The sequence below is a fragment of the Mus musculus genome, chromosome X (genome assembly GCF_000001635.26).
Source record: "Mus musculus strain C57BL/6J chromosome X, GRCm38.p6 C57BL/6J".
NCBI lineage: Eukaryota > Metazoa > Chordata > Mammalia > Rodentia > Muridae > Mus > Mus musculus.
The window spans coordinates 134,476,730-134,493,527 of NC_000086.7; the positions used below are offsets into that span (position 1 = coordinate 134,476,730).

Consider the following 16,798-nt stretch of genomic DNA (forward strand, 5'->3'; position numbering starts at 1 on the left):
TTGTTGGGTTTTTTTTTTTTATGTTCAATGAAGCTACATTTCAGATCTTTAAAAGTTCAAAAGAAACTTTTGACGCATTTGGGAATCCACCAATGTACTTTATGGAGGCTGCTAGAACTCTGAAAACCTAATTTGCAACCTACCTCTAAAATACTAAACCCGGGGCTGGAGAGATGGCTTACCAATTAAGAGCAAAGATAGGTTTTGGAAAGGACATTGCAGCACCCACATCAGGTTGTGCACAACTTTCTCTAACTCCAGCTCCATGGTGGACTCTGATACCTCTGGTCTCTAGGGCACCTGCATTTATATGCACACAGACACACACTAATACACAATTAGTCTTAAAATAGAAGTACTGACCTTATTGCAGCGTGTCAACCCTTCTCTTTCCTTGTTCCTATACTTTATTCTCTTTTTATTATTATTATTTTATTTATTTATTTATTTATTTTGGTTTTTCGAGACAGGGTTTCTCCGGGCAGTTCTGGCTGTCCTGGAACTCACTCTGTAGACCAGGCTGGCCTCGAACTCAGAAATCTGCCTGCCTCTGCCTCCCAAATGCTGGGATTACAGGTATGTGCCACCACTGCCCAGCTCCTTGTTCCTATTTTTATGTACACTAAATTACACTGAAAACTGCTCAAAAGTTTTCTTTAAAAAAAAGACAATTCGCTATAAATATTAGATGAATAGTGCTCTAGCAAAAATGTCTGATGAAATAGACTTGGGTAGAAGAGATTGCAGTAGCAGCTTCTTTAGAAGTTTAATACTCCAGAAAGTGTTAAGTGAGAATTTATTTTGGTAACACAGTAATTGTCCATGGTGTAATGGGTTGCATTCTAATAGTTTGAATGTGAGTTTCTCTACATTGATCATATTCTCCCTCTCTAGTATCCTCACCCATCTCACCTCTCCTGTTTTTTCCCCTTTACTTTTTTCAGAGCAGAATGTAAGTTTTATTGAGCTTTTTAAAAAATAAATTTTTGGCTAGCATATTGACATTTCCATAAGTGTGTGTCACTATGCATTGTTTCCATTAGCTCATTCCCCTCTGACTTCCCCCATACCCCCCATTGGCTCCCTTCTTTGGCCCAATATAGTCTCTCCCTCCATTAGTTCATATACTCCATTACTCTTTGTTCTCCTCTCTTAAGATCTCTTCTTCCCCTTTCCACTTTAATGACTCCCAATGCATATCCAAACACAAAATACATGTATGCAATTTTAATTTTCTTTTCTTTTATGTGTATATGAGTGTTTTGCTTGCATGTGTGTACACCACGTGTATGTCTGGCGCCTGCCAGATTCCCTGGAGCTGAAGTTCCAGACAGTTGTTAGTCACCATGTGAGTTCTGGAAACTGAACCGAGGTCCTCTGCAAGTGCTCTTAATTGCTGAGCCATCTTTCCAGCCCCTTTATATACAAATTTAAATCTATGTTTTCTGCCTATAAGAGAAAATGAGATATTTGTCTGAGTATGGATGATTTCACTTAATGATCTCCAGTCACATTCATTTTCCTGTAAATGTTGTGACTTCATTTTATTATCCCATGATCTCATTTTTATTAAAATATATTTCATTCTATAATGACTGAATAAAATTCCATTTCATGTGTATGTACCACATTTTTATCCACTTATCTCTTGATGGGCATCTAGGTTGATTCCATATCCTGGCCGTTTTGAATAATGCAACAGTAATCATGGATATGCAAGGATCTCTATGATCTGTTGACTTAGTCTTTCAGGAATAGATCCGAGAGGACGATAGTCAAATGATATGGCATTTCTGGTTTAGGTGTTTACAGATACATCCTTACTGATTTCTGTAGTGACCACACTAGTTCATCTCCCTAACAGTGAATTAAAGGGTTTCTCTGCAACGTTTGTCTCCTTGGTGGCAGCCATTTGGAATGAGGTGACATGGATTCTCAGTGCAGTCTTAATTTGTGTTTTCCTGATGGCCAAGGATGTTGAACACTTTATCAAATATTGATTATTTGTATTCCTTCTTTTGAGAATTACCTGTTCAGTGCATTGGTCCTTATTGATTGGGTGATTTCATTTTGGGTATTTAATTTTTGCAGTTCCTTATATACCCTAGATACTGTGGTGTGTGTGTGTTTTTTAAATTTTACATTTATGTAATGGTTGGGTAGCATGTGTACCATGGTGCTCATATGGTCAGATGATAACTGCTGAGAACTGGTAGTCTTGCTCCATTGTGTGGGTTCTGGGATCAAATTCAGGTCATTGGACTTAGCAGCAAGTGCTTATAACTGCTGAGCTTGTTACTTCTATTCTAAGCTATTTTAAAATAACTCCTTTCTTATTTTTTGCAGTGTTGGGGAGTAAACCAGGGCCTTGCACATGCCAGGCAAGTGCCATTGGGCTACTACCCCGGCACTCCCCCTTTTCCTTCCACATCCCTTTTCTCTCCTAAATTCCATATATGCAAATAAGCACATAAACACAAGATACTTGTCTATCAGGCTGTTATCTTGTGCAACATGATATCTCCATTTCTGTACATTTTTTATGTGAAAAAGGTAATTTTGTTCTTTTTAAAAGTGAACAAAAAGAATGAATAAAATTCTATATTGTATTATCATTCTTTATGCATACATCTGTTTATGGGCTGACTCTAACACTTGGATACTATGAATAGCAGTAACATGAACATACAGGTAAAGCCATAGTAAAGTGACCTGAATTTAGGGGGTATTTACCTCAAACTATATAGCTGGCTCATATGATAATTATATTCTGAATTTTTGATGAATCTACATACTAAATTCTATGTTGTAGGCTATACTAATTTACATGTCCACCAATAGTATATAAGGGTTTTGGTTCATTTTCCCCTACATCCTTTCCAACATTTGCTGTTCCTGTTTGTGTGTGTGTGTGTGTGTGTGTTCTCATTTTGAGCCATAATTTCACTAACTATATAGCTCACATGGATTTCAGACTTGCTGTGAAGCTCAGGCTGACTTTGAATTCAGTTCTTCTACTTCTGCTCAGCAGAGCTGAATCTTCTTGTTTGTTTGTTTTGTTTGTTTTGAGACAGGGTTTCCCTGTGTAACCCTGACTGTTCTGGAACTGTCTCTGTAGAGCAGGCTGATTTTGAACTTGAACTCAGAGAAATCCACCAGCCTCTGCCTCCTGGACACTAGTATTAAAGGTATGTGTCACAACTGCCTGACTTGAAGCTGAGTTTTTATTTGGCACTTCCTTGTTATTGCAGTGCAGAGGAATTGAACCTAGGTCGTCATACATGCAACTGCTTGTCCCGGCTGCTTTTTACTTTCTTCTTTGAGACATGGTCTAACCAAGTTGCTAAGCTGATACTGAACTCGCTCTGTACCTTGGGAAAGCTTTGAACTTAAATTGTTTTGACAGCCTCCTGAGTTGGCCAGTATATATTTTCTTTTGTTGCTAGGCACTCTCACTGAGATGCAATGTGGTTTAGATTTGCATTTCCCTGGCAATTAAAGATTATGTGCTCTTTTCATGTATTTATTGGCTGGCCATTTCAATGTGCTCATTTTTAAAAGTATCGGTTTAGTTCCTTTGCTATTTATTGGTTTCTGTTTTTGTTGTTGTTGCTTTTCTTGTAGTATTTAAAGTCTTGAGTTCCTTCCATATACTGGATAATGGCTGACAATTTTTTTCTCCCGTTTTAAAGCTATCACTTCACTCTACTAATTGTTTTGGATTTTTTTTTGTTGGTTTTTTTTCCCCCCAGACAGGGTTTCTCTGTGTAGCCCTGGCTGTCCTGGAACTCACTCTGTAGACCAGGCTGGCCTCGAACTCAGAAATTCGCCTGCCTCTGCCTCCTAAGTGATGGGATTAAAGGCATGCGCCACCACGCCTGGCTGTTTTGGATTTTTATGTTAGTCATTTGTCAACTCTTGACATTATTTTGTTGGCTATTTGAGTCTTTTTTAGAAAGTTCTTTCCTGTGTCTATATTACAAATCTTCCATTTCCCTCAAGTAGTTTCAAACTTCCAGGATTGTATGTGTGTGCATACATATGTGCCTGGTGCCAGTGGAGATCAGAGAAGGGTGCAGGATCCCTTGAAACCAGAGTTACAGTTGTTCATGAGCCACCATGTGGGTACTGGGATTTGAACCCAGGCCCTCTAGAAGAACAGTCAGTGCTCTTAACCACTAACCAATCTTGCCAGGCCCCAGCCTGCAGTCTGCGTCTTTTAGATTTTTAAAAAATATTTATTTATTTGTATTTATGAGTATACTGTAGCTGTCTTCAGACACCCCAGAAGAGGGCATCGGATCCCATTACAGATGGTTGTGAGCCACCATGTGGTTGCTAGGAATTGAACTCAGGACCTCTGGGAGAGCAGTCAGTGCTTTTCACCGCTGAGCCATCTCTCCAGCCCCACGCATCTTTTCATTTTAACCAGAGAGTTGAGACTTTTCATGTTGATTTAATTAAATGTTATGAACTAATAATCCCCCTTCATCCTGGTGATTTATTTGGTTCACCGAGTTAATAAAGTTTGATTCTTTCTATCTCTCATTTGTTGGCTCTTCTAGTGAGATGTATTCTTTGTGAAGTGCTTGCGTGTCTGTGTGCATCCCCCCCCCCCATTCTCTGGGTGATGTTTCTTCAAATTAATCCTGCAGTGTGAGGTTAGCTGTTCTGTGCCACATCACTTTGTGCTTAACCTGGAAAGTCCCTATTTCTCAATCCACCTAAGGGTCGCTTTCCTGGTTATAATATGATCGACTGACATTTCTTTTCTCTCAGAGATTGAAATACATCAGTCCCTGCTTTACTGACTTTGAGACTTTGGGTTTAGAAATCAGTTGTAATTCCTTTGTAAGGCACTTGCCACATTTCTCTTGCCACACTCAGTATTCTATTTTTCCAATAGTCTCAACATTTTCAGTTATCATGTGAGGCAGAGAGGGTTTCTTCTGGTCATGCCATTTGGGGGTTCTAAATTCCTGCAATACTTTCTTGTCCTAGGTCTGGGGAATTTTCTTCTATGATTTTATTGAATCACTTTTCTATGCCTTTAGTCTGTACCCTGGCACCCCTGTCTGATCTCTTGCATGCCAGGTGTTGGATGTTGGGATAGCAAATTGTTTTTTCCTTTAGTTTGATGCTTTTTGTATGGTATTTGCTAGGGATTGCAACATTTCCTCCAGATTGCAACATTTGATCCAGAAGATCATGAGGCTCACAGACCTTACCTCACCGGGAAAACAGGAGATAAACCAAAGGTCACAAGTCTTGGTGAACAAAAGCTTGGACGATTCTGGAGGAATCTTATCAACAATAGCGAAGTAAACAGTTACTAGGGATGGAGACTTTGAGCTGCCAAACTGCAGAAAGAAAAATAGAATGTTTAGATTGTAGAGGAGGTTTGCATTTTTTTCCCAAGTGGTCATCTATGTCTGGGTGGGCTTTTCAGTGAGGCAGCTGTTTTTGAATTATCCCTGATCCCTCACCTATACTGCTGGCATGCAGGCTGCATGCCCAAACTTGCTCTCAAACACACACACACACACACACACACACACACACACACACACACACACACACACACACCTACCTCATGGTTCACCAAACTAAACATTGGTACAACCCTAACTTTTGTCTGTGGTGGGTGAGCTCCCTTTCCAGGCTGAGTAGGGGTGTGTGTGTGGAGTGTGTGTCTGTGTGCACTCGTGACGTGCACTCGTGACGTGTGTGTTTTCTTCACAAGAAGAGTCTGTCACACGACACTACCATAAAAATAAAATAATTCAACTCTGTTTTCATTCGCTGATGTATTTTTCTCCTGCCTGGCTTGGCTTTTTTTCTCTTTTTTCTGGCTTGGCTTATCAGTGGTGATAAACATTAAGGTTTTATTTGATATATTATGATTTCATTTCTTATGTCCTCTGTTTTATCAGCATCTACCTTTACTGAATTACATGACTAACTCTCATCTAATTCTTCAACTAATATATTCCCTTCATCCTTTTATTTATATGAATTCTGTGTGAAGAATTATTCATTATTATTTTTCAAAAATTTTATTATATGTGTAAGAATGTTTTGCCTGAATCTATAGAAATGCACCGCATATATGCAGGGCCCATGGAGACTAGAAGGCATTAGATCCCCTGGAACTGAAGTTACAGATGATTACGAGGTTCCTGTTGAGTGTTGGAAAACAAACCATGGTCTTCAATAAGAGTAGCAAGTGCCTCTAACCAAATACCAAGACAGCTGTCTAGCCCCACACTGGTCATTTGGAAACCAGGCTTTGCAGCTCTTTGTCTGAATCTCACCGATTTCACTGCCTTTGGACTCATCTCTCAGAGTATGAAAGGTGGGGTGGGTCATAGTCTCTTGCTCCTGTATTTCTTGTTTACTTGCTCTACTTTGTGTGTCTGTTGGAATGACTATTTCCTTGGTTGTTTATGTGAATCTCCTTGGTGGCCAGCTTTCTTTTATGCATTCAATCCTCAGGACTGCTCCAAACATAAGACGGGAACTTCTATAACACCACCATGAGCACACACACACAAATGGAATAAATAAATATCCTTGAGGGATAACTAGTACCTCACTATTAGCCGTAGAAAAGCAAGAAGCAGTAATTATGTAGAATAAGCTGGAAAGTTAAGATCAACAAAGGTAAAGTACTGACATTTTTTTAAAAGTAAGCTGAAGGAGGGACACAGAGAGAATACAGAAAGAGAAAGGCAAGATTAAAGGAAAAAGGGAAAAGGGAAAAGCAAGGGAGAGAAAACAGAAAGAGATTTGAAAGTCTTCTTACAAAGTAAGGAAATATATAAGGAAAATTAGATAAAGGTAATAAGAGAATAAAAATTTTAAAAGATTTCCCCTATAATTAAAAATATATTCTTTTCACATACAATATATCCTAATTACAGTTTCCTCTACCAATTCTCCCAACCTCCCCCCCCACACACACACACATCCCAATTCACTCCGTTTCTGTCTCTCCTTCGAAAGGAACAGATTTCTAAGAAATAATAACAAGGCATAACAAAATAAACTATAAAATAAGCCAAAAACCATCACATCAAAGGGAGACAAGGCAAACTAACAGAAGGAAAAGAGCCCCAAGGTTAGGCACAAGAATCAGAGACTTGCTCCTTCACACAATTAGGAGTCCCCTAAAAATACTACGCTGAGAGTTAGAATACACATGCAGAGGACCTGGTTCAGACCTGTGTAAGCTGTTCTTGCTGCTTCAGTCTCTGTGAGTTCATATGAGCCTTGTTCCATTGCTTCAGAGGGCTGTGTTTTCCTGGTAACCTTCATCACCTCTGGCTCTTACACCCTATCTTTCTTTTCCATGGGCTTCTCTGAGATCTGAGTGGAGAGAATTGATGGAGACATTCATTTAGAGCTATGTATTTTAACCTCTCCCTCTCCCTCTCCCTCTCCCTCTCCCTCTCCCTCTCCCTCTCCCTCTCCCTCTCCCTCTCCCTCTCCCTCTCCCTCTCCCTCTCCCTCTCCCTCTCCCTCTCCCTCTCCCTCTCCCTCTCCCTCTCCCTCTCCCTCTCCCTCTCCCTCATCCCTCTCCCTCTCTCCCTCTCCCTCTCCCTCTCCCTCTCCCTCTCCCTCTCCCTCTCCTGCTATGGGTCTTCCCTGCAGGAAGCTTCCCTGATGATGTCTGAATCAACCCCTGATCTATGAGTATAGCCAAATATCATCAGGAGTCATTTCACTATTACCATTTTTTTAAAAAAGATCAGCATTATTTGATTTTTCCCTAGGTCTCTGGGATACCAATTCTCTGGTTCTTGGCCACTCAGGCAGTGTTATGTATGGATTCCACCTCATGGAGTGGGCCTCAAGTCAAGTCAGACATTGGCTGGTCACTCCCGCAAGCTTTGGGCCACCATTGCTCTAGTATGTTTTGCAGGCAGGACAGATTATATATTAAAGATTTTGTTCAGGTCCTGTTGCTAAAGGCAACACCCACACAACTCATTGAACATGGAGAAGACTATCTGGGGCCTACATAGAACCTTCACTCCTATGTTCTAATGCCTTTGTTATGGGACAGTACTCTGCAGGCTACCAAAAGAGAAACATAAAAGGATACTTTTAGAAACTGAATATAATATTACAATGAGTGAATGAATGAATGAATGAATGAATGAGGAAAAACCCCACAAGTCACTGAAGACAGTTCTTTTTGACTCTTTTTTATTGGATATTTTCTTTATTTACATTTCAAATGTTTTTCCCTTTCCAGGTCTCCCCTTAGGAAATCCCCTATCCCATCCCCCATCCCCCATCCCCTGCCTCTATGAGGGTGCTCCTCTACCCATCCACTCACTCCTGTCTTCCCACCCTGGCATTCCCCTAGACTGGGGCATCAAACACCCTCAAACCCAAGGGCCTCTCCTCCCACTGATGTCCAACAAGACCATCCTCTGCCACATATGTGGCCAGCGCCATGGGTCCCTCCATGTGTACTCTTTGGTTGGTGGTTCAGGCCCCAGGAGCTCCAGGCGGTCAGGAGCCTTCTCGAGTCTTCTTATGTTAGAGTCTATTAGTGGTGTAGTGATTCATAGCTGAAGTCCTTTCTATTTCTTTTGTTTTCCCACTTCACATGTTGGTAATGTTTACAGATTGAGTGCCTGAGCAGACAAAGATGTGTCTACAGTCAGTTTAGAAGCTTTTCTTTTATGGGAAACTAGAGCCACATCTAACACACACAGCCCCAACTTTTTCCCCACTTGCTCAAGAACCACCACCACCCCGCCCAAATTTGTGCTACCAGGAGTAACAAATGTTGATGTTCCGTGCTATAGGAGGTATAGTATAGAGGGGGTAAGGAAGAAACAAGCCCACCAAGCCCTGCAGAGAATCCAAGCAACTGAGAACTCTATCTGCTGGTGTCCATGCTATCAGACCCAACAGTAAACCAGCCTGTAAGAGGCAGAGGAATGCAGAATCAAGGAATTGGCCTGATCTGAGATCATAGATCTCAGTGCTACTAGCAGCAAGTCACATAGGACAGGGAGGTCAGCTCTGCAGACAGCAGTCTCCCAGGCCCAGGCTTATCCCCTCAGGCTCCATAGTCACTGACAAAGTCTGTCTCCTTCCTTGTCTGCCACAGCCTCTGCTCCGTGCTGCTCAAACTCAGCAGGATCCCACACGAGGATGATATTCTCCTCATGACTTCTTTTTGTGACCATCTCCCATCCAGACACCAGCAGAAGGATGGCCCAAGGCTCTCAGACATGTGATTCCCTCCTTGCTTTTAGGCGCTCTCAGTTGCTCAGACAATAGATTTCCTCTCAAAATGGCCCAGTTATAAAGTACTCCAAAATATAGGAAATGGTGTAATGGATTTTTTCCTTCATGCTGGACTCATGTGCAATAGAAGTCAGTTAGCAAACCCATCACATCCTGCTAAACTTGGAGATTTAAAGAGTTATCTACTTTTTCACTCCGGGGCATCTTTCTGTTCTATGGAATCACTCCTTAGATCAGTCTCCTCTTTGTTGTCCTGTTTTAGCCCCAATCCCTGCCCTAAGATGTTTTTGTTTTGTTGAGACAAGTTCTTGCTATGAGTCACCCACTAACCCGGAACTCACTCTGCAGACCAGGCTGGCCTCGAACTCAGATCTGCCTGCCTTGGCCTCCTTAGTGCTGGGATTAAAGGTATGTGTCACTACACTCACCCCAAGATTATAAATAAGAATACAAACATATACATACCATATTCTGGTCAGTTTCTGTTAGGCTAAATTAAAATAATAATAATAACTTCAGATTCTGTTGCTGGGCCTAGAGCTACACTTGAGTTTTGCCCCTCAAGGTATGTTCTGTATGAAAGTAATGTATTCATTCACTCTCTCACTCATTCATTCTTTTCTATAGTCCACATATGAAAGAATATGTGCTTTTGAGGTACGTCTATTTGATCTGTATTGAAACTCCAACACATGAACCCTAGCAGCCATTCAAGTGTCTTCTTCAATTGTGTTTTTCATGTTTTTATAAATGTTCACTGTAGCCATCTTTCACATCCTAAATATTTTGATGTGTTTGCGTTTGTTGTGAATAGAATCGCTTTCTTGATTTCATTCCCTCTGAAATCATGCTAGTGAATGGAAAAGCTGCTGCTTATTGTGTGACTGACCTTACATTGTGCTACTTCACTCAAACTATTATCAGTTCTAAAAATCGCTTACTGGAGTTTTCTGGGTGCTTTAAATATAGCATCATATCATCTGAAAACAGGTCATTTTACTTTCCTTTTCCTATTTGAATGCCTTTTATTTAGTTTCATTTGCTAATTTACCTATCTACGGTTTCTCTTACTATTTTTGAGTAGGAGCTGATTGGTGACAGTATCACATTTACTTTGTTCCTGATTAAGAGGAAATGTTTCCCATTCCCCCCCCCCTCAGAATAGTACCAGCTATGCACTTTTGCTGTATGGCTGTATACTTTATTACTTTGATCTATAATCCTTCCATATGTAATTTGCCCAGAGTCTTTATCATGAAAGGATATTGAATTTTATCAAATTCTTTTTCTGCACCCGTGATGACCATGTGATTTTTCTCCTTGATTCTATTTACGTGATACATTTATAACTGAAGTTTAATTGGTACAGTCTTCTGACTTGCATAGGTACCCTCATAAATGTGTGAGCACCCACAGAGAGACACACGAATATACACATGCATAAAAATTTTTTTAAGGTTGGTAAAATTCAATAGTGGAGCCATCTGGTCCTGGATTTGGAGGGGGGACTTTATAACTTACTCATTCTTGCTGCTCTTTATTAATCTATTTAGGTGTATAAAATGTCATCTCTTGGTTGAGTTCTAGTGGCTTTTATGCGTGGCTTTTGTGTGTCCAGTATTTTTTTTTATTTTTCCTAGGGGTCCAGGGGAGTTGTCATTTGTGATGTTTCCTTTTCACCTCTAATCTTATTCATCTAGATCTTTCCTCTCACTTTCTTGTGGTTACTATAGAAAATAGTTTACCAACCTCATTTATCTTTTCAAATAACCAATATTTGTTTCACTGATTTTTTTTTGTTTAGTTTTTTCGAGACAGGGTTTCTCTGTATAGCCCTGGCTGTCCTGAAACTCACTTTGTAGACCAAGCTGGCCTCGAACTCAGAAATCCGCCTGCCTCTGCCTCTGCCTCCCAAGTGCTGGTATTAAAGGCGTGCGCCACCACCGCCCGGCTCACTGATCTTTTATATTAGTATTTTAGTCTCTACTTCATTTATTTCTACCTATGTTTATTATCTGGTTTTTTTTCTACTGACTTTGTGTTTGATTAGTTCCTTCTTTTCTAAGTCCATGAGACACATCATTAGGTTATTACTTGCATTTTAAATGTAGACATTCTTTACTATAAACTTCCCTTTTAGTACTGTTTTCATGTACCCTGTTAGTATGGATATATTCTGCCTATGTTTTTAAATGACCCACTATTGTCTCAAGTGTGTTGATCAGTTTCAATGTATAGGGTACTATTTCACTAATCATTTTTGTTGTTGTTAAAGCTTGTTTTGTGGCTAAATATGTGTCCTATTACAGAACAAAATCATGAGCTGTTCGTAAGGTTTACTGAAATAACAAGACCATGAGAGCCACACTGAGAATAAAAGGCAGAGCTTTATTGAGGGTACGAACTGCCAGGCTGTCTCTAAGAGAGGAAGAACAATCCCACCAGAATGGGAGTTTGAGGTTTTATAGGGCAAGAGAGTGGTGGGAGAACACAAAGGAAAAAGGAACTGTCACAGGCAAAATGGACTTCGAGAAGCAAAATTTTACAAGGAGCGGGCCTCTGGCTGTGAGGATAGCTGGTGGTCAAGCTGTTCTGCTGAAATGGTCAGCAGACTTCTTTAAAAAAAAACTTTTAGGGACTGCAAGCTGGTAAAACCACTTAGGAAATCAATATAGCCTTTCCTGAGAAGACTGGAAGTAGTTCTACCTGAACACCCAGCTATACCACTTCTAAGCATCTATTCAAAAGATGTCCCAACATATAGCAAGGACACATGCTCCACTATGTTCATAGCAGCCTTATTTATAATAGCCAGAAGCTAGAAAGAACCCAGATGTCCCTCAACAAAGGAATGGATACAGCAAATGTGGTACATTTACACAATGGAGTACTACTTACTCAGCTATTAAAAACAATGACTTAGGTAGCTGGCGGAGTCGCCTCCGGAGAGTGACGCGCAGACTCGGCTCCCCCGCCCTCCTGCCAGCCTTGCCGTGGTCTCCCTTGCTCCCTGAGATCGCTGAGCGCTGAGCAGCGGCCCTGGGGAGGAGGCCTTGGGCGACGGAGCGCGAAGAGGGAGGGCGGGCGGGCAGTGGGGGCGCCACGGATCTCTATATGATGATGGCTCTGTCGGGTCTGGCTGTCGCGCTAGGCCGCCGCCCGCTCCAATGGGGTCTTCTGCAAGGGGCTGACCTGCACGCTGCTCATCTTCTTTGACTTGGCTTGGTGGCTGCGCATCAACTTTCCTTACCTCTACATCCTGGCTTCCATGATGCTCAACGTGCGTCTGCAGGTTCACACTGAGATCCACTGAAGGCCATCCTTGACTGATAGGCCTCACCCCAACTCACTGCATCAAAGGGCACAGAGCATGAAGGCTGGGAGAGGGACCCTGGATGTCTGCCTGGCCAAGCAGTCACAAGGAGGTGACCCGGACAAACTAGCATGTGGCCTTAAGAAAAGAAGTCAGAAGAGGAACCCCAGCCCATCAGTTGTGCCTTCTTGGACAGACCAGCCTGTAGCAGATAGCCATGGGCCACCGCGGCGGCAGCCTCAGAAATGAAGCATGGTCAGAGCAAGGCCAGCCTCCTGCGTTATGGTGGCTTCAAAGTGCTTCAGTCTCTGAAGGGATCAATGGGGAGAAATTCAACCCCAGCAGCCTCCCTCGGCAAGGCTGTGGCTCTGTCCCCTGCTCCTTCAGAAGAACAACTAGCCGGGATGTCCCGTGGCATCGGGGATGCACTAGGAAGTGACTGGCCAGGAAGAGAGCCCAGAGCCACAGACAACCGTGGACAGTACCTCAAAGGAGAGTCCTGGGTGTCAGGATGGCCAGGCCATCCAAAACCGAGGGAAGTGGGATTCCTAAGAGGTGAACCACTAAGTGCTGTCCCCAAGGGGCTAGGCACCTGGTCAGAACTGTCTCAGCGATACTCTGAGCTGTGCCAGCTGCCATATGCTTACCTCTATTATAAAGTTCTCCCAGAAGACGAGCTGAGGCGTGTGTCCCTTGACTGTTTCAATCCCGTGCTTTCAGAGGAAACAGTAGAAGATGAGAAAACTCTCGAGTAATTCAGATGGTCCGCAGATAGTCGTAGGGTCACTGGCTCCGCAATCTTCCAGAGTAGCAAGTCTCTGATGCCATAGTTAAGGTTCAAGCAGAACAATAAAAATAGCAGATTAACTTTAATAAAGATTGTCTTACAGTTTCTTTTGCATTAAGTCTGGCGTATGCTGCAGCCGTTCAGTTCCTGTTGTTTCCTGTGAACCAGACGCACCTCGGTGGTTGATGCAGAGGGACGTCTTCGAGCATGTTCTCAATCGTTTCGGAAAGATGCCCAGAACTGGGAACCCCCTCCCCGGGAAAATGATTGATCTGCTCAGTATCAGATCAGACAGGAACCTTTATCACAGAGTTCTAAATCATGGAGACCCATCCTTAAGGGCTAGTGTCCGGGTGCCGCCTGCCTCAGCTCACCTCTGGCCATCTGATGGAAGTGGAGGCCTGTAGGTTATGTCCTCCACTTCTTGTAAGCCTTGCTTCGGTCATGAAGAGTCTTGCTTGCCATTTCTGCACTGTACTGACTCGGTGACCTGCAGCCAGAGGTCCCTTCTCACATACCTCCCTCCTTCCGCCTGAGTTGCAGTTTTTAATGGGGGCACTTTGGAGAAGTTGCAATATTAAATTTAGGATAATTTACAATTACAGAAGAGTTTGAGGCTTTCCTGCCGACAGAACACAGACGGCAAACGAAGCAATGAAGCGTTTTCCTTTACACCGGCCCAGGACTTGTGATTTCTTTTACATTAAGTTTTTCTTCCAAAGTGACCCTCCCTCCCTCTGTGGTTTGGTAACTTTAATAAAGGTCATTTAAAGAGTGGACATTTTAAAGCCTCCCTACCCAAGACAGAGTTAAAAACAGCCATGGGAGAGTTGGGGAACCTGACTGTATATGTCATTTATATTGTGTCCTAAATTACTATGCCATGGGCTATTTTAGTATTTTGGGGAAAAAAAAACAATGACTTCATAAAATTCGTAAGCAAATGGATGAAACTAGAAAATATCATCTTGAGTGAGGTAACTCAGTCACAAAAGAACACACATGGTATGTACTCATTGATAAGTGGGTATTACCCTAAAAGCTCAGAATACCCAAGATTCAATTCACAGACCACGTGAAGCTCAAGAAGAAGGAAGACCAAAGTATGGATACTTCGGTACTTCTTAGAAGGGGGAACAAAATACTCACCGGAGGAAATACAGGAGCAAAGAGTGGAACAGAGACTAAAGGAAAGGCCATCCAGAGACTGCCACACCTGGGGACCCATCCTATATGCAGACACCAAACCCAGACACTATTGCCGATGCCAAAAAGTGCTTGTTGACAGGAGACTAATATGGCTGTCTCCTGAGAGGCTCTGCCAGAGCCTGGCAAGTACAGAGGTGAATGCTCACAGCCAACCATTGAACTGATCATGGGGTCCCCAGTGGAAGAGTTAGAGAAAGGACTGAAAAAAGATGAAGAGGTTTGCAACTCATAGGAAGAACAACAATATCAACCAACCTCATCTCCCAGAATTTCCAGGATTGGTTAAACCACCAATCAAAGAGTACACATGGAGGGTCCCATGGCTCCAGCTGCATATGTAACAGAGGATGGCCTTGTCGGACATCAATGGGAGGAGAGGCCCTTGGTCCAGTGAAGGCTCAATGTCCCAGTTTAGGGGAATTCCAGGGTGGGAAGGCAGGAGTAGGTAAGCGGGTGGTGAGCACCCTCACAGAAGCAAGGGGAAGGAGGATGGAATAGGGGGTTTCTGGAAGGGAACTGGGAAAGGAGATAACATTTGAAATGTAAATAAATAAAATATCCAATAAAAAAGAAAAAGAAAATTATATATATATAATATATAATTTTCTTTTTCTTTTTTATTGGATATTTTATTTGAGATATATATATATATATATATATCTCATCCTGAGTGAGGTAACCCAGACACAAAAGAACACTCATGATATGTACTCACTGATAAGTGGATATTAGCCCAAAAGCTCACAATGCCCATGATGCAACCCACAGGTCATATGGAGCTTAGGAGGAAGGAAGACCAGGGTGTGGATGCTTCAGTCCCGCATTGAGGGGGGAACAGGATGATCATGGTAGGTGGAGGGGGGGACCTGGAAGGGAGAGAGGAGCAGGTGGAAACAAGGGGGCAGTATCAGGTACTGGAAGGAACGGAGAGAGGTACAGAGGGTCAGGAAATCAAATAACAATATGCAGCAGTGAGGGATGAGGAACTGGGATAGCCACTGGAGGTCCCAGACTCCAGGGAAACGAGAGACTCCCAGGACCCAGTGGATATGACTTTAGCTGAAATGCGCAGAGAAAGGGGAGATAGAACCTGTAAAGACTACCCCCAGTAGATAGGCGTGGCCCCTGGTCTAGTGGTGGGGCCATCCACCCATCTCAAAGCTTTTAATCCAGAAATGTTCTTGTCCAAGGGAAGAACCAGGACGAAAAAAAAAAAAAAATGGAACAAAGACTGAAGGAAATTTTGAGATGGGTGGGTAGTCTCATCCCTCGACTGGGGGCCCGTGCCTATCTACTGGCAGTGGTCTCTACAGGTTCTATCCTTGGTAGGATCAGCCAGCAACTGACCAATGCAGATGTGGATGTTTGGAGCCAACCATCAGACTGAGCTCAGGGAACCTGGTAGGAGAGCTGGAGGAAGGACTGGAGCAGGGGGTATTGCAACCCCATAGGAAGAACATTGCAACCACCCAGAACTCCCAGGGACTAGACCACCAACCAAGGAGTGTACTGGGAGGGATCCATGGCTCCAGATACATATGTAGCAGAGGATGTCCTTGTCTGACATCAATGGGAGGGGAGTCCTTCGGTCCTGTGGAGGTTTGATGCCCCAGTATAGGGGGATGCTGGAGCGGTGGGGCGGGAGAGTGTGAGTGGGTGGGGGAGTACTCTCACAGAGGCAAAGGGGATGGAGGAGAGGGTGGATGTGAGATGGGGGGGTCAGTGAAGGGGGTAACTGGGAAGTGAGATATCATTTCAGATATAAACGAATGGAATGATTAATTTAAAAAAAGAAACCCTAGAGACAGGCAGATTTCTGAGTTCAAGGCCAGCCTGGTCTACAGAGTGAGTTCCAGGACAGCCAGCCTGTCTCTAAAGACCAAAAAAAGAAAAAAAGAAAAAAAGAAAGAAAGAAAAGAAAAAGAAAAAGAAAAAGAAATAATGTTTGGGCTGGCAAGATGGCTCAGCGGATAAGAGCACTGACTGCTCTTCCAGACGTCCTGAGTTCAAATCCCAGCAATCACATGGTGGCTCACAACCACCTGTAATGAGATCTGAGGCCCTCTTCTGGTACGTATGAAGATAGATGCAGTGTACTTATGTATAACAACAAATAAATCTTTGGGCAGGAGCAAGCGGGGCCAACTGTAACGGAGCAAGCAGAGTTCCTAAATTCAATTCCCAACAACCACATGAAGGCTCACAACCATCTGTAGGAC

General features: G+C 42.8%; 1 pseudogene; it reads left to right on the top strand.

Annotated features, from left to right (window-relative positions):
* On the top strand, positions 12,193-14,283 carry Gm16410 (predicted gene 16410; annotated as a pseudogene).